Consider the following 24,168-nt stretch of genomic DNA (forward strand, 5'->3'; position numbering starts at 1 on the left):
CTGAAACAATGCCAAGTGCTTTATCCCATTTACTCTTCACAACATTTATATAAGGCAAGGATTATTATAATCACATTTTACCAGATGACGGAAAGAGCTGTGGAAAGAGTAACTTTCCAAGGCCACCTAGCTTATAACCAAGAAAGTTGAAATTCAAACCAAGTCTGTCTGACTCCACAGTCCACTCCCTAATGTCTAAACCAGTGCTATTCAAAGTCTGGTCCCCCACGGACTGGTGGTTTCAGCAATACCTGGGAGCTTGTTAGAAATCAGAACCGAATTGGGGGCCTGTGTGGTTCAGTCGGTTGAATGTCTGGCTCTTGATTTCGGCTCAGGTCATGATCACAGGGTTGTAGGATCGAGCCCTGTGTCAGGCTCCAAGCTGAGCATAGAGCCTGCTTAAGATTTTCTCTCTCTCATGGGGTGCCTGGGTGGTTCAGTCGGGTAAGTGTACGACTTCAGCTTAGGTCATGATCTCATGGTTTGTGAGTTCAAGCCCTGTGCTGGGCTCTGTGCTAACAACTCGAGCCTGGAGCCTGCTTGAGATCCTGTGTTTCCCCCTCTTTCTGCCCCTCCCTCACTCATGCTCTGTCTCTCTCTTTCAAAAATAAGTAAAAACATTTTTAAAAAATTTTAATAAATAAATAAATAAATAAGATTTTCTCTCTCTCTCCCTCTGCCCTTCTGCCCCAACTTGTGCTCTAAAATAAAATAACAACAACAACAACAATAATAATAAAGAGAAACACAGAGCCCATTCAATCATAATTCGGGGGAGTGGGGCCAGCCATGTGTTTTAACAAGGCTTCTGCATGAGTCTTATGCATGTTAAAGTTTGATAAGCATTATCTAAACCACTCATTATACACACTGTTCAGTCCTCCTAATTCATAATACTCTAATGGTGTAAGGTCAGATTATTGCTTACTTGCATTAAAGACTTTCTAGCCCTCATAATAGCTGCCCTTGAGTTGGATTCTATGTGTAGTTAAAACACAACTGTATACCATATCCTTTAAGTAGGGTGACTAGTCATCCTAATTCTCCTGGGACAGTCCCATTAAGTGTATTATGCAATCAACAGTGGCCTCTTTCACTCTCAGAAGTGCTACAATTTAGACCAAAAATCATATGGTGGCCCTAGCTATAGCGCCTGCCTGCCAGTCTCTCCAACACCATGTCCTACCACTCACCCCCCCACCTCTACATTGTAGCTACAATAATGGCTTTCTTTCAGTTCATTAAAAATCTCAAACTTACGCAAGGGTTTACCACTTCTGTTCCCTCTTCCTCTAGATCACAGAATGATATGCTCTTCCTCATTGGCATTTCAAAGATGGGCTGGTAGGAACAGTCTGCACTGTATGTGGGCAATTTTGAGTACTTTATTATTTTATTTTTTGAATATAATTTATTGTCAAATTGGCTTCCATACACACCCAGTGCTCATCCCAACAAGTGCCCTCCTCAATGCCCATCACCCACTTTCTACTCTCCCCCAATTTTTGAGTATTTTAAAACAATAGTAAAAGCATCTAAAACTCTGTCTACTTTTTACTTATTACCATGCACCAGAAAGTTTAAACAAAGTTAGTGATACAATATTGTTCCTCTCTAAAAATATTTTGTTACTTGTCCCTTAATAAATACTGTATTCTACATGGAAATTAATATAGAGATCTTTCAAGTACATAGGTGGCCCCCAAGAGACACAAACATAGATATTTGAACTCATCTCAAGAGAAAATTCCTAAGAGATACAGAACAGTTATAACAAGAGACTGGTTATAGTTTATTTTGGGTAGTTTGTGTTTCCAACTTCTGTGTTACCACATATTCCTGAGTTTAAACAATAGATTTAAAATAAATTTTGGTAGCACAGTAATTGTGAAGATGAAGAAACTGAACTTGACTTGCTTCAATTCTGTCAATTTATATGGCTTCTTGGAATTTTGATTTTTATTTAAGATTTAAAACATAAGGGGTGTCTGGTTGGCTCAGGCACATGGAAGAGAATGTGATTCTTGGTCTCGGGATTGAGGTCATAAGTTTGAGCCCCACATTGGGTGTAGAGATTACCTCTATAAATAAACAAACAAACAAGCTTACAAAAAAAGATTTAAAACAGTGATTCATATTTCTTAATTTCAAAATGTACTGCAAAGATACGGTAATCAAGACAGTGTGCTACTGGCATAAGGACAGTGACATATGTCAGTGGAATACAGTTGAGAGTCCAGAAATAAACATTCATAATTACAACGAATTAATTTTCAATAAAAATGCCAAAATAATTAATTGGGGGAAAAAGTCTTTTCAACAAATGGCACTAGGGCACCTGGATATCCACACACAAATGCGTGAGATTGGACCCTCATTTCAAATCAACTCAAAATGGACCAAAGACCCATGAAAGAGGTATAACTATAATAGTTTTAGAAAACAAAAACAAAAACAAAAACAAATTAAAAAAAAAAACATGGGTGTAAATCTTTGTGACCTTGGATTAGGCCATAATTTGTGAAATATGACACCAGTAGCACAAACAACCAAAGAAAAATAGATATCAGGCTTCTTAAAAACATTTTTGTGCTTCAAATGGCACCATCAAGAAAATGAAAAGACAACACACAGAATGTGAGAAAATATTTGCAAATCATATGTCTGATGATAGATTTGTATCTGGAATATATAAAGAATTCTTACAACTCAATAATAAAATGACAAATAAGGCAATTAAAAATGGGCAAAGAAACATGAAAATGGCCAATAAGAAAATGAAATATGCTCAACGCCATTAGCTATCAAGGAAATACAAATCAAAATCACAATAAACTACCACTTCACACCCACCAGGATGAACAGAATCAAACTGTTAGATAGTAACAAGTGTTGGCAAGAACATGGGCAAATTAGAAGGCTTATACTTTGCTGATTGGGATGTAAATGATGCAGACACTCTGGACAACAGTCTGGCAGTTCCTCAAAAGATTTTAACATGGAGTTGCCATATGGCGTAAGCATACTCCTAGGTATATACCCACCAAAATATAAACATATGCTCATATAAAAAGTTGTACATGAATGTTCATAACAGCATTATTCCTAATAGCAAAACTATGGAAACAACCCAAATGTTCATCAAGTGATGAATGGATAAATAAAATATGGTGTATCCATATAATGGAATTATATTTGGCAATAAAAAGAAGTAATGATATATGCTGCAACATGGAAAAACATTAAGAACATGATGCTAAGTGAGAGAAGCTGATCATAAATGAGATCATATACATGATTTCATTTATATGAAATGTCCAAAATCAGCAATTCCTTAGACCCAGAAGGTGAATTGGTGGTTTCCTAAGACCAGGGGAAGAATATGGGGTTTCTCTTTTGAGGTGATGAAATGTTCTAAAATTGACTGTGATGATAATTGCACAACTCTATATGTATACTACAACCCATTGGATTATACAGCTTAATTAGGTGAATTGTGTGGTACATGCATTTCAATAAAGCTGCCCCCCCAAAAAAAGGATTTAAAATGGTGAAACATCGTGCAAACTGCACTATGTAGGGATATTATTTTTCCTTTTTTATAAAAAAAATGATGTAATTAAAAATACTAATCCATTACTTTTTACCCTTTTTTTTGGTACAGTAATGTTTATTTTTTAGATTAATTTTGTTACTAGGATGATAATACATGAAATTGAGTGACTTTTTTTCATTGTGTCTTTTTCTGGCCATCATTGTATCCTTTGCATTGCATGATCATTATTAAAAATAATTTTTGTCTAGGGGCTCCTGGGTGGCTCAGTCAGTTAAGTGTCCAACTCTTGGTTTCGGCTCAGGTCATGATCTCATGGTTTGTGAGTTCGAGCCTGACATCAGGCTCTGCGATGACAATGCGGAGCCCACTTGGGATCCTCTCTCTCTCCTTCTCTCTCTCTCTGCCCCTCACCCCCTCCAAAATAAATAAATAAACTTTAAAAAAATAATTTTGTCTGGGGGGGGGGGGAACGTTAAAAATTTATTTATCCAAAATGACAAATATACTAGAAATACCACTGTTGCTCAATATTATCTAGATTTTTGATCAAATGTCAGCATCACAAAGTTTTCCCTAACCACTCTATTTAAAATAGACACCACTCCATGTCCCCAAAGACATCACTTTCTATCCCCTTACTCAGCTTTAGTTTCTTCATAACTCTTATGATATCTGATTTCATATTATTTGCCGGTTTACTCCTGTCTCTGTCAGTAGAATGTTAGTTCATTCAAGGGTTGTCTGTCTTCCTCAGTCCTGTATCCTCAATGCATCGTACATATTCACTCAATTTTTAGTGAATAAAAAAATCACAAAAAGTAGATCTACTGCTTAAATTTCTTCACATAAAAGATTAAAAAGATGATTTTATCTTTGTGCACTCTTCTCATCAGAGTATTTCCTATATGGTTATCATATTCTGCTAGATACTTCAAAGATGTCTGGACATTCAAAATCCCTTTGTCTAGGAGTTTGAAACCTTCCCAAAAATATGTATGGCATTTTATGCATCTGCATTATCTTCAGGGAGGTTTGTGAGCTATAATTCATTCAACTTTGCAATGTCTCTGTCTTTAACATTACCAAAAAAACCCAAAATTTTTAAAGGTTAATCAGCTTAGATTATCCCAGAATTCATTACTCCAGTCTAGTGATAAAAACCAGCCTCTTTCACTGAACCTAGATATTGCTGTATTTTGTTAAACAGACTTTAAAACATTTACTTCTGAAAACTTGGCAAATTTTTATAGAAACTACTTCTTGGAAACTAGGTATTTTTCTATGGTTGTTCCTTTATCTCCTTTTAAAAATAATCATTGTATTTTTAAAACAAAACAGAACTCTGTTATAATATGGTTCAATATTACAACTGTTTTAAGTAGGCCACAGGTCAAATACTGTTCCTCCCAAAATGTGACAACCACACATGGTATAACTTGACCACACTGTTAGTCTATAAACCTTTTGTTAGTCATGCGCTCGGATATGAAAGTTAAGGGGAAAAAAAACTATTTCTATGTGTATAGGTATGTTAACATAATATTCCTTCTAGTAAAAGCTTCTAAACATAATGAAATAGTCTTTGGAATGCTGTTCAAAAAAGTCTTTTGAATAATAAATTTGGTGCATTTAGATGTTTGTGTATAGATCCTCAAGTACTTAACCAAACCAAATCCTGCATTACAGAACGGTTGCTTGCTTTGAATCTGGAGTCAGAATGCCTCTGCTTAAATCCCCAACCTACCATTTACTAGCTGCATGACTCTGGCCAAATGACTTATCCTCTCTATACCTCAGTTTTACAACCTTTAAAGTGAAGATAATCATAGTACCCACAACATGGGGTTGTGATGATTACATAAGTTAATACACGTAGAGTATTTAGAACAAGGCTTGTTACATAGGACACGATCAAAAAGCGCTGGCCATTGTTCTTAGGTTGAAATGGAAAAGAGCTTAAAATTAAATCTTTAGTTAACACTAATGCATCAATTAAAAATAAAAAAGACACCATTTCATACATTTTAATATAAAATTAGTAGGAAGACTTTATTTTAGCTTCGGGCTTTCTGAGCACAATTATATTTTATTTGTGCAACTAAAGTAATGGTTTTCTGAAATGAAAATTTATGCAGAAGCCTAAAAGATGCAAGATTATTTTCTTATACTGTTGCAGCTTAGTAGAAAAAAGCATCCATGGCCCTCCTGCTAAGTTTAGACTAGACGCTTTTCTTAAACAGTCACATATTTCTTCATTAAACTGTTTTTTAATGGCCCTTTTGATGACTGCCAGTTTCCTCCACAATAAAAGAAGTTTTGACCTGTGAATTCATTTTTTTTAATCTAGTAATAACTTTGAATACATTAACTGAGCATCATGGACCAAATAAGGAGCCAATTAGTTGTATTTTCCATCATCTGAATGAAATACGAATGAATCAACTTCATCACTAAACTTAAAAGGCTGTCTTCATTGGCAAAGAAGTCTAAATATTGTTCTGCTAACTCAAGTTCCCTTTAGAGAATAAGGAAAGTTGAATTATCTGTGACCTGAAACAACTGAGTTTCATTTTCCCTTTCCCCACTCTGCGAAGGCAAGTCAAGCGATCTAGTACCGTTCTACAGTAGCACTCCCCATAAAATTGCTGTAAGAACTCATTACTTAGTCCATTGCCTATAAATTATGACCCTGTACAGCATTCATTTTCATAAACAGACACTGTTTATTTTTCCCTCATCATTCATTCTTTATTTCCCTTTCCTATTCATTTAGATATTGGGATGACGTGATGAACGCATCTACTCATCAAGCTACCATCTTTGGTAAATAGACCTCACAGATAATCAAGTCATCAACTAGTTAGGACAAGTCCAAAAAGAGACAACCATGAGTGAGTCTGTAATCTTAGTGCAAACACTCTGCAACCATATTTGCTTTCTATAAAAGCACATCCTTTCCCTTCAAACATTTAGTTTTTGTGGATAGCAACTAAGAATATTTCAAAAGACACACACATCAAACACAACATCAACATTCTGTGCCCCTTTAGGTAGTGGGAGAGGCACACTGCGCTAAATAGGAAATACAGTTCGTCTCACCAACGCATACTGGATCCTCATTTTCAGCATTCTCATGTGCACTTTTTTTGGGGTTTCAAAAGAGAAAGTGAAATATCAGTCTTCACTTCAAATGGGTCACCACAGCTTTGGAGATTTCCTTATTACAAAATTAACAACACAATTAGGATTTCTGATTATTCACAATTGAATGTTTAAATGTACTTATTAATGCATTTTTTTCTTTTGAATATGTATCTATAGATTCAGATGGTCTGTCATTTTCTTAATTATATACTTACATTGTTGCTCAAGTATAATACATACGAGGTCCAAATTTTAAATACCTTGACTTGAAAATATTTCTATAGCTGTTGTTTTTTATAGAATTCACTTTTTAAAAAAAAGCTTAGGAAAAATGCAGCTAATGATATAAAAGGTAAAGATAATTAAACCCTTTAATGTTTAAAAGCAATTAATTAACTGGGCAGCTAACTAGAGAGAGTACAAAAATCTTATTTTTAATACTCACGGGTTCTATTGTGAATATTTTTTCTGTTGCAAACTTTTCTGTCAGGCAAAGTCTCCAAGTTGGGAATGGGCCCTGTCAAGTCTCTGAAATTCGATTGTTCAAAAATCTTAATTATAAGAAAGTAAACAAAGAACGGGTTGAAGTTGTGCAGAGTTCTAATGAGCTAATGTAACAAAACTTGAGCAAAGTCAACCCTCTTCAAAGCCAGCAGGCTCGGCTCTGACAGTCATCCATCAAACTGAAGGTCTCCTTAATAAATGCCAATTATAGCGCATATATGTACAAATGTGGCAAGCATAAGCCATAGGATCATTTCCTTCCGAGAAAACTAGTGACCAAGAAAACACCCAGGCAGTGTAAGCAACCAGCCCACCCGACGGTAAGGTTTGCTCCTGATTGGAATACTAACCAGCATGATTTCTCTCTCTTTAGAAAAGTTCAGAACCACACAGAATTTTGTTTGGGGTTATACAAATTCCTTCACAATTTGTATAGAAGTCTAACATAACTTTTTAAAAGCCATGACATGCCCATAATGTATACAGAGTCTCCGACTTCCGCCGTAAGCGAGGCTTTTTCCTAACTTAATCATACTCAAATTTCACCCCTTTTAAAGATCCTGATTCAAAAATGTTCACTCATTCTCCACAGTCCACAAATTTATACCATCTCTTCCTGTGGTATTTTATGTGCATAAATTAAAAAAGAATGGCCTGCAATGAGGATTAAAAGGTTGGAAAAAAATCATAGACTTTCTAAATTTAGTTTCATTTTTCTTATTTTATCTGTCAAAATATGTGTGCTAACAAAACATATATATTTTCCTACGTTCTTATAAAATAATCCATTTATGTTAACTTTATTACCTAGAGGAAATGCTGGATCAACTCGGATAGGAAGTTACATCGTAGGCTTAGTATCATATCACTATGTAACTCAGCATATATGAGAAATAAGTATGTGAGAACTCTAGAGAAATAACTAAAATATGCCCTCACTGGTACACTAGCTCTTGCTGTGGAATGCGCACCATTATATGATTTCCAACTTTCAAAAATGTTTCTCTGCTGCCTTTTTCATTAGCTGGCCAGGCACTTGAGCCCATTCTCAGACAGGTTTCTTAGAGACATTTGATGACATCAGACGGAGGGGAGGGAACTTTCTTAAAGAGTATGGACACAGATCTTTTGTCTAGAAAGCACAGACCCAAATTTTATACTACAGCATTACTTTAATAGAGATAGATGGGATTTCAAAAAGAAGTGCTATTATCCTCCTATGATGACAGAGATAATTAATGGAATAAATGAAAACGTTCATGTTTGATATTTTTATGCAAATAGATTAGAATAGTCTGCATTAGCCCCAAGTTGATGTCTTGTTTAATTGCCCTTTAAAGTGACATCTTCCATCACACATGCAGACCCGTGCTAAATTCATTTATTTCTATCTTGCCTGAAATTATGATGAATGGTCTGAGCTCCATTCAATTATTTAAAATGTGCAAAGAAACAGAAACAATGAAACTGGCAAAGCCCTCTACATTCTTAGGAACAATTTAGGCTAATTAGCATCAACTTCTCCCCCATTCATCATACCCCTTTAGAAATATAAACAAACTGTCAGCTCTAACCTAACAAACAGATCACTGAGCTACTTAACACAAATTATTCTTACATGAAAAGCTCCTTCTCAGGCAATATTCTCCTTTAGGGCATCTGGGAAGCTGAGCTATCAAAATTGAAGACATATGTTCCAGTCAAACTCAACTCCCGGATTGTAAAGATCGCTGTTGTGACAGTTTTCAGTCAGCATACTTGCTGCTGGCAACCCAGCCCCAGTCCCAGCGAAACAAAAATCAAATGGAATGATGCAAGCAGAGCCCTAGATGCAGAAGAACACCTCCCCACACTACCCATCTCAATTCTTATGATGTCCTGTTGCAGCTCAAAGTTTTGCTACATTTGGTTTGGGGGCAATAGGTAGAGAGGAAAGTAACAAACGTGGTCTTTCAGTGGATTTCATCATGCATTATTTTTCATTACATCCTATGCGGCTGAAGCTATATTCAGTTGAAACCTAGAAGTCGTTGCCTATCATTTCTGAGATGGCAGAGAGGACATAGCTGGAAGGGTCCAGATGGAGAGAAATGTAGTTTGCAGATAGATTGGGTATGGCTCCCCAAATGGATTTAAAAACTCTGAATTCTTTCCTTTTAACTAACAGGAATATAGAAAGTACTTATCCCTTTACATACTAGAACTCTGTGGTTAAATCCCTGCCTGGATCTGGACCAAGCTAATCTTTTCTTCATTTGCTTCAATGCAGCTGCAGATATATAGTTTATTCTTATTATTTGCAGTAGTTATGTAATTATATTCCATAAATTCACTATGAAAACTGAATGAGTGAATACTAAACCCACTGCTCCTAGAGGAAATACAAGGTTAAGTTCCTGCAAGCCTCTGGTCACAAACTTTTCATCAACCAGTCAATATATAACCTATTTTACAGGCTATTTCTGTTTACAGACATCATATTTAATATATATCGTTGATTTATTAATACTGAACTCACCACCAACAACATTATAACTCATGCCAAACGAAGCTTATCTAACACATGTATTTTCTCATAGGGCATATGACAGCCTTCTTGCATTTAGTAACACTGGACAGCACTTCAGCACTATGCTTGGGGGCCATTAACAATGAAATCACCAACAAAAAAGCACAAAAATGTGGAAAATATACACTAAATAGACCATGAAAGGGACACTTCCTTACAGTATGAGAGCTGAAACACAAAGGCAGAGCATCATCTTGTTCGACCTCAGTGGATCTCAGGGCTTCAGATGACTCAAATTTTTCACCACTCTGCACATATCCGTGAATACCATGAAAGCACCATGAATATTGATTTTGAGGTTACAAATAAATTTTAGCAAGAAGACAAATTCACAAATACTAAATCTGCAAATAACAAGGATCAACAGTTGATCAACTGTATGTAACAAGGATCAAATTTATACATATTTTCTCCCTTCAGATTTCCCACTGAAGATCTTTGAGGTTTTTTTCTCTGTAAGCAAAGGTCACAGACTGAAAGTAGAGTAAAGCCTTCACAGGTTAACTGATAAAGTGGGTGGCCACAAACCTCCTTAGTGACATGGTAAGCCACAAAGCCCTTCAAATATGTTTCTGTTTTTTAGCATCCCAGGAACATGAACATTGATGGCACTTATAACCACTGCAGTAATAGCATCAACCCATAGCCATCCTATATGGTACTAAGTACTGTGTCTCTACCTTTTTTTTAAGTTTATTTATTTATTTTGAGAGAGAAAGAGAGAGAGAGAGAGAGCACATGTGAGCTGGGGAGGGGCAGAGAGAGAGAGAGAATCCCAAGCAGGCTCTGCACTGTCAGTATGGGGCTTGATCGCATCAACTGTGAGATCAAGACCTGAGATGAAGTCAGACACTTAACCAACTGAGCCACTCAGGCATCCCTACTGTGTCTCTACCTTATTATAGCACTTGAATTACTGTTATTTGCTGTACTGGACAGTTGCTATTGCTAGCATCCATCTCCATGCTTCTCCCTACCTAGGTCTCAGATTTCCCACACAGGCTGTTTTTGTAGGGTTGTCTTGAGGAGTAAGCTCTTGGCCTTTAAGCCAATTAGTGGATGGTGTCTCCTTAGCCACAGTGACTTCTTTAGGGATGAGTACATGACTCAGTTTGGGTTAATGACACACAAGGAGATATTTGCTTAGCACATGTAGTAAAAATGGCTCATCTCTGTGTCAGCCATGTTAAGAATCAGTCTCAGGATAAAGCAGGCACTGTGGAAAGGAGAGCAGAGAAATGTAAAGTATATGAGTCCCTCGTGATAGTATTGAGCCACTAGGAAAAGTCTCATATTTATCCCACCTGATTTTAAAGGGTTCTCAATTCAATAACTCATAAATACCCTTCATTGTTTAAGGCAACTTGAGTAAGATTGTTTTTCTTGTATGCAAGAGAATCCTGATATATATATACATATATATACATATATGTATATGCATATATATACTATACATACATATATATATATATATATATATATATATATATATATATACTATGCATATATGTGCTAGTTTTTACCCCTTTGCTCCTAACACACACACACACACACACACACACACACACACACACACACACACTAAGTATCTGAATTCTCTTTTGCTCATCTTTTTACATGCTCTTTACTTCCTGACATTCATGACTAATAACAGTAGTCATTGATAAATATATCAAACTTAATTAGTAGAATGGAGAATACCTTCCATGGATATAATCATAAACAGTGTAACCATGTTTAACCACAGAATAGTTAACCAAATGGCTGCTATTATATTGCTACTTGCCCATGAGAACAAAGTTCTTGCTATGATTACCTTAAATATAAAGTGATTCATTTTCAATTATACACATCTGTATTATAGAAGACTAAAACATTAATATAACCCATCAAGAATCTTTTTTTTTAACTTATCCAGTAAAATTATAAAGATAACATGATCTTATCTCCGGCCCACTCCCCAAAGTAGGAAAACTTTGGCATACTTTTTCTACAGGACTCCTAATTCCCGTATCTCTGAATTAGGATAAAATGAATAGAGCTGAATGTTACCCATGCTTATTCATAAATGTAAAATAATATGCCACCTTTTAAAGTTTCTGCCCAGCCTTTTCTTTCTCTATGGGTGGTTTTAACAGCCATGGTTATTTATGGATGCAAAACTGTGTGTATAATAAATTGCAACTGCGACTGACTAACCTCAGAACGAGTGACAAGTAACTAATTACTCCCACAGGTGGCCAACTGCTTTGGCAATTAGCCCATTGTGGGCAAAATTCATTGCGTGTAAGAAAGAGGCTTCCTTTTCAAAATATCCACTCCTCCTTTTTGGAGGATGAAATGGAGGGGGGAGGAGTTACAGGGAAAGGGGGATGGGGGAGGTGAATGGGATAACAAGTAGATGGAAAAATTAATGGTTTCTTCAATAAACAAACCATATAATCTGAAGTTTTTTTCCAAGGTGGAAGAAAATTTTTCTTCCCAACCACCTCCTACCAAAAACCCTCAGTAATAATCTTCAAGAGAGTTCAGACCATCTAGCTAAACATTTCAAATAATTCTAAGATCATCTGCCATGAACAAATATTTTCTCTCTAGTTTATCATATATCTCAGAAATCTTTGAGTGATACATGAACTATTTTGGAGACTATCCTAACCCATTCTTCATAACAGATAGCAAATAGCATAACAGAGTTGTGTCTAAATGTACATTTTTCAGTTATTTATCTATAATTATACTATTTCATTAGCTTCCTACTAAAATGTTTCTAGGTCCTAGATAACATTCCTACATCACAGCAATGTGGTCAAGTGTAGAATTTACATTTTAAAAATTTCTTTCCAAAACAGACTTTAATTGAGAATTAGGCATTAAAGTGTCCATACAATCCAAGGCAATCCACATATTCAATGTAATTCCTGTCAAATTTCCAATGGCATTTTTTAGAGAAATAGAAAAATCAATCCTAAAATTCATATGGGGCCAAAAAAGACCCCGAGAAGCCAAAGCAATTTTGAGCAAAAGTACAAAGCTGGAGGCATTACACTGCCTGATTTTAAAATATACTACAAAGCTGCAGTTTTTAAAACAGTATGGCACTGGTATAAAAACAGACATGTACACCAATGGAACAAAATACAGAGCCTAGAAATAAATCTACACATTTATAGTCACATGATCTTTGACAAAAGTGTCAAGAACACACAAAGGAGAAAGGACAGCCTCTTCAATAAATGGTGTTCAGAAAAGTGGACAGCCACATACAGAAGGATGAAGTCAGACACTTATCTCACATCACATACAAAAATCAACACAAAATGGACTGAAGACTTAAATGTTAGAGCTGAAATGTAAACCCACTAGAAGAAAATACAGGAGAAATCCTTCTTGACATCGGTCTGGACACTGATTTTTTTAATATGAACCCCAAAGCACAGAAACAAAAGCAAAAATAGACAAATGGGACTATATTAAACTAAAAAACTTCTGCACAGCCAAGAAAACTATCAATTGAGTGAAGAGATTACCCACAGAATGGGAGAAAATATTTGCAAACTATCTTATAAGGGGTTAATATCCAAAATATATAAGGAATTCAATTAACTCAGTAGCAAGAAAATGAATAACCTAATTTTAAAATGGGCAAAAAACCTGAATAGATGTTTCTCAAAAGAAGACATACAGGTATATGCAAAGGTATTCAACATCACTAATCACTGGGGAAATGAAAATATAAGATACAATGTAAGATACCACTTCACATCCATTAGGATGGCCATTATTAAAAAGCTAAACCCAAAAATAACAAGTGTTGGCAAGGCTGTGGTGAAATTGGAACCCTTCCATACTGTTGGTGGGAATGTAAAATAGTCCTGCCACTATAGAAAACAGGATGGTGGTTCCTCAAATAATTACAAATAGAACTAGTATATGATCCAGCAATCTCACTTCTGGGTAAATATCCAAAGGAAATGAAATCAGTATCTCAAAGAGATAACCGTACTTCCACGTTCATTGAGCATTATGTATTCCAAGATATGGAAACAACCTATGTAGATAATGGATGAATGAAATAAAGAAAATGTGGGGTGTGTGTGTGTGTGTGTGTGTGTGTATGTATGTATGTGTGTGTGTGTGCGTGTGTACACGGAGGACATTATGTTAAGTAAAATAAACCAGGTAAAGAAAGACAAATACTGCATGTCCTCTCATGTGGTATCCAAAATAATCAAACTCCTAAAAGCAGAGAGTAGAATGGTGGTTACCAGGGGATGGGGAAAATGGGGAAATGTTGGTCAAAGGGTACAAAGCTTCAGATATGCAGAATAAACAAGTTCTGGAGATCTGATATACCACATGGAGTAGTTAGTATCATTGTTATTGTGTACTTAAAATTTGCTAAGAGTGTAGATCTTAAGTGCTCTGACACCAAAAAAGGTAATTATGCAAGGTGTGCCTATGTTAATTAGCTTGATTGCGGTAACCATTTCATAAGATATTCGTATATCAAAACATGATGCTGGAGCTTTGCACAGTGGCAGTATCGTAGCCAATGAGGTTTATCCGAGGCGTGATTATTGCTAATTGAAAAACATGATGCTGGACATCTTAAATACATACAGTTTTTATTTGTCAATTATGTCAAAAAAGTTGGAAGGGAGAAAAAGAATTGGGCAATTTTTCCAAAGACACAAATAGCAGCTCTGCAATCAGTCTCTCTGTTCCCCCAAGTGGGTCTCCTAGAGACTAGTACTACTGCAGCAATCAAACACAAACAGGCACTTTACACACCAGACTTGACAAAAACTGGACTCTTTTTTTTTTAAGTTTACTCATTTATTTTTGAGAGAGAGAGAAAGCAAGGGAGAGGCAGAAAGAGAGAGAGAGAAAGAGAATCCTTAGCAGGCTCTGCACTGTCAGTGCAGAGCACAATATGGGGCTAGAACTTATGAACCGTGATATCATGACCTGAGCTGAAATCAAGAGTCAGATGCATACCTGACTGGGCCACCCAGGTGCCCCCAAAATTGGACTCTTCATTATCATTCAGCTAAGATAATGCCAGTTAGTATGGAAAAGATGGAAACCTAAATAGTTTTCAGTTTGGCAAGAATGGGGAGACAGAAGCACTGTACTGAGAACAAAAATTAGACTAAAATGATAGCATTTATCAGAATATATAAACCAAATTTGTTTGATCCATGAATTCTCCTTTAGGGAATTATCCTACGATAAATGAGTTTGTACACAAACACACATACTTACACAAACTGCACACATACACACAAACACAATCACATACAATCACATCCACATCTATACACAGACATACATTCATCCACACACACACACACACACACACACACACACACACACACACACATCCAGGTAAATATACTATATTGTAAGGTGCTTCCTGCAGCATGTTGGTAATAGCAAAAAAAAAAAAAAAGTGGAAACAAGCTAAATATCATCAGTGGCAACTGCTTGAATGAACTATGGTACCTAAGTACAACAAAATAGAGTACTAGTTTTTTTGTCATACTAAGTACAACAAACTAGAGTCCAGTTTTTTTAAAAAATGAAATAGTTCTACATATGGAAACATATGTCCAAGATGGAATACAAGCTCTATCAGAGCAGAAATTTTCTGTTTGGATCACTGATTTATCCCCAGGGTCTACAACAGTGTTTGCCACATACATACACAATAAATATTATTGAATTGAAATAATTATGTTATTCAACAAAAACATATTGAAGAAAGGACATGAATAAAAAAGATACCTATGAACAACACCTTTACCCACCATTGAAAATTAGTATCTCAAGTGAGACATTGTGAACATGTGAGCCTCTAGTTGTGATATCCTAGAAGAACACAACATCACTTATGTAGTATTCCACCCAAGCAGGTACAGCCAGTAGCTAATCATGAAGAAACATCAGGCCAACTCAAAGTGAGAAACATTCTTTTAAATTCTTCAAAAATGTCAGTGCTATAAATACTGAGGAATAGTTGAAGAATTGTTCCAGGGTCCTGATCAACAGGGACCAGTGAGACGTAACAAGAAAGTGCAATACATGATCCTAAACTAGACCTGATATTAAAGGGGAAAAAAATTCTATGAAGTACATTTTTGGATTAATCTTATAAACAGATTGGATCAGTGACAAATTTATTGAAGTTTTATAAAAACTGATGACCGCATTATGCTTATGCACATCCTTAGGAAATACATACCCAAATATTTAGAAGTTGCTATAGAATGAATGATTATGTCCTCCCCAAATTCATATGTTAAATCGTAATGCCCTTTGTGAGGGTATTAGGAGGTGGGGCCTTTAAGAGACAATTTGGTCATGAGGGTGGAGCTCTCATGAATAGGATTAGTACTCTTATAAAGGATCCCAGAGAGCTACCTCAACCCTCCCACCTTGTGAGGACAGAGTGAGGAGCAAGACAGCCATCTATGAACCCTGAACCAAGCCCTCATCAGGCACTGAATCTACCGGTATTTTGATCCAGAACTTCCCAGCTTCTAGAATTATGAGAATTAAATTTCATTGTTTAAAAGACATCCCGTCCATAGCAGAAGCCCGAATGGACTAAGACAGAAAATAAAAGCCACAATGTCTATAGTTTAGTCTCAACTGGTTCAAACAAAACTATTATCAATGGATGGATGGATGGATGGATGGATAAACAGATGGGCTGATAAATAGGTAGACAGTTAACAATAGAGAACAAATGATAAAGCAAATGGGGAAAAATGTCAGCAGTGAATTTAGGTAAAAGTTCTTTCTAAAATTCTTATAATTTATTTGTAAGTTTGAGTTCTTTTCTAAATAAGAACTTTTGCAATTTCTGGAAGTAAACACCAAAAAATGTTCACAGTATTTACTTCCAGGGAATGGAAATAGAAGGATTCTGGTTGGAGTGGTGGCAGGGTTGTGTGGACAGGAGCAGGGATAAGATGTCTTAGCTTTCATTTAATATCCTTTCATACGGTCATAATTTAACATAAACACATGCTACCTTTGTAACAAGAATGCCTAATTAATTTTAAGGCAGCAGCCTGCAGTCATAGGAAATGTGTGGCCTTAGCTGAAATCCTGTCAGTGCCCACTTTACTCAGGGTGTGGCCTTAACCAAGTCAAGGAATTTCCTTGAGGGTGACATTAGATGGCCTGGTGTCCAGTCCCAGCTCTGTCACAAACTCACTGGAGAATGGTAAGCAGGTCATTTCACAAACCTGGGCCTCAAGTCTCTTGTCTATAAAATGAAAGAAGACAACCATGATTTCCTTACAAGTCAATTTTTCCAGCAAAAGAAGTTTGGTTTCCCAGGATATTATCTCCTAAACAGGAAGAGTTCTAAATTTTTTCATTCAGGTGAAGAATGAATTCTTCACTTTTGGGGCTGATGACTATACCTAAACTTCTAATAGGACCTACACTGTTTTTTAAACCTTTGGCGTTGAGGCCACATTGATTTGTAATAACTTGGACTTCACCAAAGCTGGGGCTGAGGGTGGTATGATATCCTTTCCCTGCTCCTTCTACTCCTTACCTTCCTCAGGGAGCATTTCTCAGCCTTTCTCTGTGAGTCTACCTAAAACACTCCTGGGCAAACATCAGAGACTTCCTAACCCGGTAGGGCCCTGTTCTCACATCTCTTTCCCTGTAATGTTTAAACCCGTGCATTGCTGAAAGGAAATTTAATCCATATGCTTCTGACTAATTTACACTTAACACATCAAAATATTCCGTTGTAACAGTCATTTGTTGTCCCAAGAATCCTCTTGAGTCTTGTTAAGGCTTTTATTCTTAGCTGTCTCAGTTTAACAGTTACAAATGGAATTTGAACTCCAGAAGGATAGTTCTCTCTCATTATTCCTCACTCATTTGGTAGACCTTGCCAGGCTTTCTTTGCCTCTACCTTAGGTGAGAAAGTCTTTGTTCTAAGGCGCTTCTTACATTCTTTTAACCACATAATCAGGATGTTAATAATTACTGTTTGCAGGCATCAATGACAGGCTCTGTTATAGGAACTTATATGTTTCTTCTTTAACCTTCCCATTGAGATAAGCATAGTTTTCCATATTCAGAACCCAAAGCTCTGAGAGATTAATTGGCCTAAATTACATAGCTGATAAGAACCTAGGTGTGACTAGCTCCAAACACAGCATTGCATTCTTTCCAAATTAGATTAAAAATAAACAGTGGGTGATGGTCCAACTTCCATAGGTACAGACTTTGTTATACCCAAAAGAATACAGGAAGCCCTATGCCCTTGCTTCCCTGGCGACCTTTATTCATCCCAGTTCAAATGTCATATCCTCTCTTAAGGTTTCTCTCTTCTTTGGTGTCTTCCGTATCCTTCTTCGTCAAATCACACTGTAATATAATCATATTTTTAATGTCTATTTTCCTCTTAGACTATGCATTTCTTGAGTTTAGGGTTATATCTTACTCCTTTTTGTCTTCCCAGAGCCCAACCCAGAGTAGATGCTTAATAGATGTCTCTCGAATTGGATATCTCTTACTTAAGATTCAGGTGGAAATGCCATTTATTGATTCATTATTCATTCTAGGTACTGGAGACAGGGCAAGTTAAAACAAGCAGATCACCTTTCCACCCAACACCACTCAGATTGGGGGCCTTCTTCTCCACTCCCTGTTGACTCTATCCGTGTATTCCCTTTGGAGCCCAAATAAGTAAAGTATAACTGTACATTGTAGACAGTATAATACATGTGTCAAGGGAATGGACTCTGTAGTCAGCCCATCTGACTTTGAGCAATTTACTTCACCTCCGTTTCTACATGAATCGAATGAGGAAAGTAAAGTACTTACATGACAGGGTGGTTGCAAAACACAATTTATATTATAGACATTACATGTAAACTTAAAACAGTGCCTGAAACACAGAGTTCAATAAATACTAGCTATTAGTATAATTCTCCATATCACCTGGCCCATTTGTTCTGCTTTCACTGCTAGCCAATCTAATTAGCCATTATAAACTAAGAAATTAAATAAAACAATCTAATATGATTATTTCACAAATACACTTTCCTTGTGAAAGGCTTTTATTGTATATTACAAAGTAATGTGTTCATCCCATGTAAAAATGCATAGACTAAACAGGTGTTAGAATTTTTATACAAAGCAGAATTATTAGTTGACCAGATATACTTTGATATCAGTAATTTCTCCCAACACAGATATACCTCTTTTTTTCAACCTCTAAAACTTCCAAAACTTACACTGTATATTTTTGTTTTTATTTTTCTCCTTTCTTATTTCTTCTAAGTTGGCTTGTCTGACTCTGTGGGAACAGAGTTGATGAGGCCAAGGACATAAACTCATTCCCTTTGTAAATCAGATTGTTCCCTGTTTAATTGCTGCAGAATATACTCTGATTTTTGGCCAATGTTACTAATAAAAATCGTTTATCACAAGAGATGCCAGGGGGTATGCTTTAAAACACTTGGGTACCTATTAAAATGTAATAGCTAGGTAAATGTAAGCTATTCATGTACAAAGACATTTATCATAATGTTATTTTTAATGGATAAAAATTTGAAAAAAGTAAATGTTCAATAATAGGAGAATGGCCTAATAAACTTGATAGTTATGCAATGGATTTTACATTATAATAATTTTAAAAAGCAGAATACAGAAATGCATTTAATTATGTTAAATTATGCATTTAAATTTTTTATACAAACATCCACATATGTATAGAAATAGCAAAAGAAGACAATGTGCTAAAATGTTAACAGTGCTTATATCTGAGTAATGAAATGACCTATGACTGATTTTTATTTTCTTCTTTATCATCAATAGTATTTGACTTTTGACTTTTGACTTTATTGACTGTGTTAAATCTGAATTTCCTCACATTTTGGTTTCCTCATTTGTAAAATAAGGACAATGAAAATATCTGTTTCACAAACATAATAATGTATCAGTTGAGATAACAGATATAAAAATTGAAAAATTTTAATGTACTGTTTAAATATTAAATTATTGGGGGGGTACGCCTGGGTGGCTCAGTCAGTTAAGTGTCCGACTCTTGGTTTTGGCTCAGGTCATGATCTCGCAGTTTTGTGGGTTTTGTGGGTTTGAGCCATTCCCTCCCAGCTACTGACAGTGCAGAGCCTACTTGGGATTCTCTCTCCCTCCCTCTCTCTCTGTCCCTCCTCCACTTGTGCTATCTCTGTCTCTCTCAAAATAAATAAACTTAAAAAAATTGTTTTAATATTAAATTACTGGAAAACAATATAACTTTATTATATGTATGAATTATAGCAATTAGGACTAGAAATTTACTTTGTTTTTAAAGTATAAAAAATTGTAATACATGTGTGGCTTTTTCTTCTTGGATTTTGCCCAGTTCTTTAGGATTTCCTGCTCTTTTACCTCCTCTAGCTGTGGCATTGTTGTCAATGGGAAGGCTGGAGAAATATTAAAAAGAGTGGTGGTTAAAGGCAGGAGATGGAAGAGAGATCAAATAAAAAGTTCAGAAGTGTATGTCACCATGTTAGCCAAATAATGGAGAGTAAGGCCACACACTGAAGCATAGGAAAGAGTTAGATTTGGAATCACTCATGCACCGAATAAAACAGATAATGAACCTCTCAGTTTTCTGAGCATCAAATCAGCAATGACTTTAGTTAGAGGTGGTCTGACTGAAAAAGTAAAAGCCTAAAGGACTAAAAGGAAGTGAGGTGTCTGATCATGAATACAAAATAGAAGAACAACATGCTGTGGTGGGGCTAAAGGTATGGGCCTTTTTTCTCAGAGTCAAATCACCACAATGCAAACTACGGGGGAATTGCTTTTCTGCATGTTTTCCACCTTGAGACTATGCTTTTTTATTCTATTTTTAGTTTTACGAAAGAACAAGGCGAGTCGAGGGTCAGTGTGGGAATAAATCAAGCTCTCCATTCCAAAAGGAAAAAACAAAACAAAACAAAACAAAACAGATACCCAGAAGTTTTAAGATGAAGAAACCAAGTGATCTCAAGCATAACACAGATTACTTATCCTTACAAAAGACACAAAGGTCTACTAGTAGAGTAGAATAGAATTAATAGAATTCCATTAGAAGTCAAAAATTGCTAGACTATTATGATGAAGTCCTATTTCATCACAAATCCAAAATGCTCCAAGATGGAATTAGCTTGCTAATGCTCTTTTACCATGTAGATGTTAATAGTGCCAAATACTAAAACAACAATAAGATCATTGTCACTCAATAGCACCAGCACATCATTAGTAATCTCAGACACAGATATTCAAAGTATATCAAAAAGTAGACAATGCAAGAATTGATTCAGGAAATGTGCTCTGGAAATGAAAAGAATGTTCTTAGATAAATAGCTTTTAACTTTTCCTTTTAAAAAGTAGTTATCAGGGTCAATATTCATATTTTTATTTATCAAGTACATATAGTGCCTATTAAGTGCTAGACACTATTCCAAGAATTTTACTCATTCAATACATATAACATCCCTATAATGTAAGTATTATTATTATCATCCCCATTTTACTAAGAAAGAAACTGAAACAGAGAGGTTAAAGTTCCTGACGCGTGCCCAAGAGCTCACAACTACTGAGTGAGATTTCCAGGATTCATACGAAGTCATTCCCTCTCCTACTACTATTATATGTATTCATATATACTTAGCAAGAATAAAAGGGGAAGTCTGAGAACCACAGAGAAATGGGAATATGTGAGAAGCAGTTGTGGATCCTAGTAAAAGTGACCAACAGGAAACCAACAGGTCTTGGTTTCCCAGGGGCAGTCCAAATTCATACCTATTGTCCCAGTGTAATTACTAACACTATCCCTTGTCATTGTCAATAGTGTCCAAGCTTGGGCAATAAATTATATGGTCAACCTGTTAGAAAGGCCCTACTCTACACCAGGGGTGAGGCTCTGAAGCCTTGTTATCCATGAATTTATTTATAAAATGAGAGTGTTAATTTTTGTTCTCTTTCTGCCTCCCAAGATGACAATACTGTGGCATTATGCAGAAAATATAGATGTAAGATATTTTGAAATATTACAAATGTCTGATAGCTACATAGGGAACTACCAAATGCTGGGCTCCCATCATGTGCAGCACCTGAAGGTGGATGATTTACTTTGTTAATGGACTCATAATGCCTTTTTCATTCTTAGAGAACAAACATTTGTGATAGAAACCTTGGTGTCAGATAGAATACAAACACATCATTGAGCCATTCTTAACCATCATTACTGAACCAGAAACTATGTCAAGAAATTTGAAAAGAAAGCTTTGCTAATTTCATTATATAATATCCACTTTATGGTTGACTCATTATTTCCACATAAGCAAGAAAAATAAGCAGAATAAAAAGAATAAACTGTTTTGTTATTAAAAAGGAAGTTTAGAAGGCTAGTACTGCTAAGTAACATCAGGAAAAAAAAGCAATGGATTCATTTTACAAAAGAAAAAGAGATATTGAGATATCTCAAAATATTGAGATATTGCTGTTATAGCAATGAGTTGAAATTCAAGAAAATCACCTATATATTGAGATTTAAAAGGTGTAAGCTCTATCATGGGGTGTATCTGTGTGTGTGTGTGTGTGTGTGTGTGTGTGTGTGTGTGAATCTCTTTGTATTCTGGCTTTTTGGTATGAAAATTCATAAAAAGGGGAGAAGGAAGAACATCTAAAATGGGCAAAAGTATTATATCCTTATCTTTTTGTATCTTTCCTCAGTTCTCACTTTTTGTTCCCTACTTTCCATCCATTCACTCCCTCACACAAATTTCTGACATATCGGCCATTATATCAGTCCATCACTTCCTTTAGTCCTCTTTAGTTTATCATCTCACGAAATGTCTTCATCTCTTTGGTTGAAAATAGGGAAGAGGGGTGCCTGGGTGGCTCAGTCAGTTAAGCATCCAACTTCGGCTCAGGTCATGATCTCGCGGTTCATGGGTTCAAGCCCAGTGTCAGGTTCTGTGCTGATAGCTCAGAGCCTGGAGCCTGATTTGGATTCTGTGTCTCCCTTTCTCTCTGCCCCTCCCCGCTCATGTTCTGTCTCTGTCTAAATAAATAAATTAAAACGTAAAGAAAAAAAAAGAAATGAAGGGAAGAAATCTAAGTATGTTCATTGCATTAAATTTTTTTCTTAAAAATTTTCCCTATATGCAAAAGCGGAGTTTGGGTCTTGGTTTCCTCCTCTATAAATCAAGAAATTTCAGTCTGTTGATTCCTATGAAATTCACAGCTTTGTAGGTATATCATGTGATGTAAATATATCATGTGACTGGGGAACTGAAGAAATGCTTCAGAATGAGACAAAGAGATCTTGGTGGGGATAAGTCTATCTTGCCTTGGGGAAAAACATCACCATAACAATGAACTCCACTTCAATTAAGCAATAAACCTCTCATCAAACACAAAAAAGGACCAAGAAGGGAAACAAAGGCGGAAGACAAGGAGGAAGAAAGGAATGGAGGGAGGGAGGGAGGGAGGGAGGGAGGGTGGGAAGAATAAACCTCTTGGTTTATAAAAACGTAAGTGTCAGCTTTGTTGCATTCCCATAATATCTTGATCTGTTAGTCATTAGAATGTGAAATACAAAGCCAAAATACATAAATGCAATTCTGGCTTTTTCCAAAATCTTTTTATCTTCATCTGTCACAAAGAGCAGTTGTGAAAGTAGATGATGTCATACAGTCAGAGGACCTATGTGCCAGCCTTAGCTCTACCTCTAATTAACTGCCCAAGAATAAGCAAGTCACTTGGCTGTCACAGGCCTGGGTTTTGTTGTCGTTCCTGAGGCATCTCTCAGAATGGGAAATAATGGTAAGGATTATACCTTCAGTTCACAACTTGTTTGCATTATGAAAATGCCATATAGTTGACGAATCCTTTTTTTATAGATGATCTGAAGTCTTTGAGAAAGAAAATAAAAACAGAAACATAAATCATATTTTGTCAGATTTCTCATAGAGGTGTGAAAACTATTTACACTGAATGTCTAAAACCAAAACAGCTTAAATGTATACAATGAACGTAAACTATTATAATGTTATGAAAATATTTTGAGTATTCTTTATAACATCATAGTATTCCAAGAACCAGAACTTCTGACTTTAAGTTGACCTGTGCTTTCCATGAAGAACGTTTTCATACTTGTGGAAAAAAAAATTGTAGAACTCCTGTAAAACAATAGCTTGTGAACACTACATCAGACTTTCTAACCATGCTCTAGGGAATCCAAGAGCTCATTTCCTCTGAACTTCTATTACTTATGTTTTATGTTAAGAGGTTATATTGGTTCGCAAAGGCATTAGTTAGCCAGAAAACTAGTCTCCAGAGAATTTGCTTCATTATT

General features: G+C 35.9%; 1 protein-coding gene, 1 long non-coding RNA gene and 1 pseudogene across 19 annotated transcripts in view; 1 reads left to right on the forward strand and 2 right to left on the reverse strand.

Moving 5' to 3' along the window:
* Positions 1–24,168, reverse strand: part of SLC25A21 (solute carrier family 25 member 21) — a 481,661-nt gene that overhangs the window by 403,931 nt on the left and 53,562 nt on the right. The gene's annotated exons all lie outside the window — the stretch shown is intronic.
* Positions 1–24,168, reverse strand: part of LOC132669569 (uncharacterized) — a 138,320-nt gene that overhangs the window by 70,434 nt on the left and 43,718 nt on the right. For 9 of the 17 annotated variants that reach the window (XR_013556141.2, XR_013556139.2, XR_013556133.2 and 6 more), the window contains 2 exons: positions 7,146–7,228; positions 6,656–6,773 (listed from right to left, as the gene is read on the reverse strand). The exons of 6 other annotated variants lie outside the window; for them this stretch is intronic. This is a non-coding gene — a long non-coding RNA (uncharacterized LOC132669569). Of the gene's footprint in view, positions 1–6,655; positions 6,774–7,145; positions 7,229–23,649; positions 23,726–24,168 lie in introns of those variants that run through there. 2 more of the 17 variants (XR_009606179.3, XR_009606184.3) reach the window with 2 other exon arrangements.
* Positions 14,300–14,430, forward strand: LOC132670690 (U4 spliceosomal RNA; annotated as a pseudogene).

This window comes from Panthera onca, chromosome B3 (assembly GCF_046562875.1).
Source record: "Panthera onca isolate mPanOnc1 chromosome B3, mPanOnc1 haplotype 2, whole genome shotgun sequence".
NCBI classification, from domain to species: Eukaryota; Metazoa; Chordata; class Mammalia; order Carnivora; family Felidae; genus Panthera; species Panthera onca.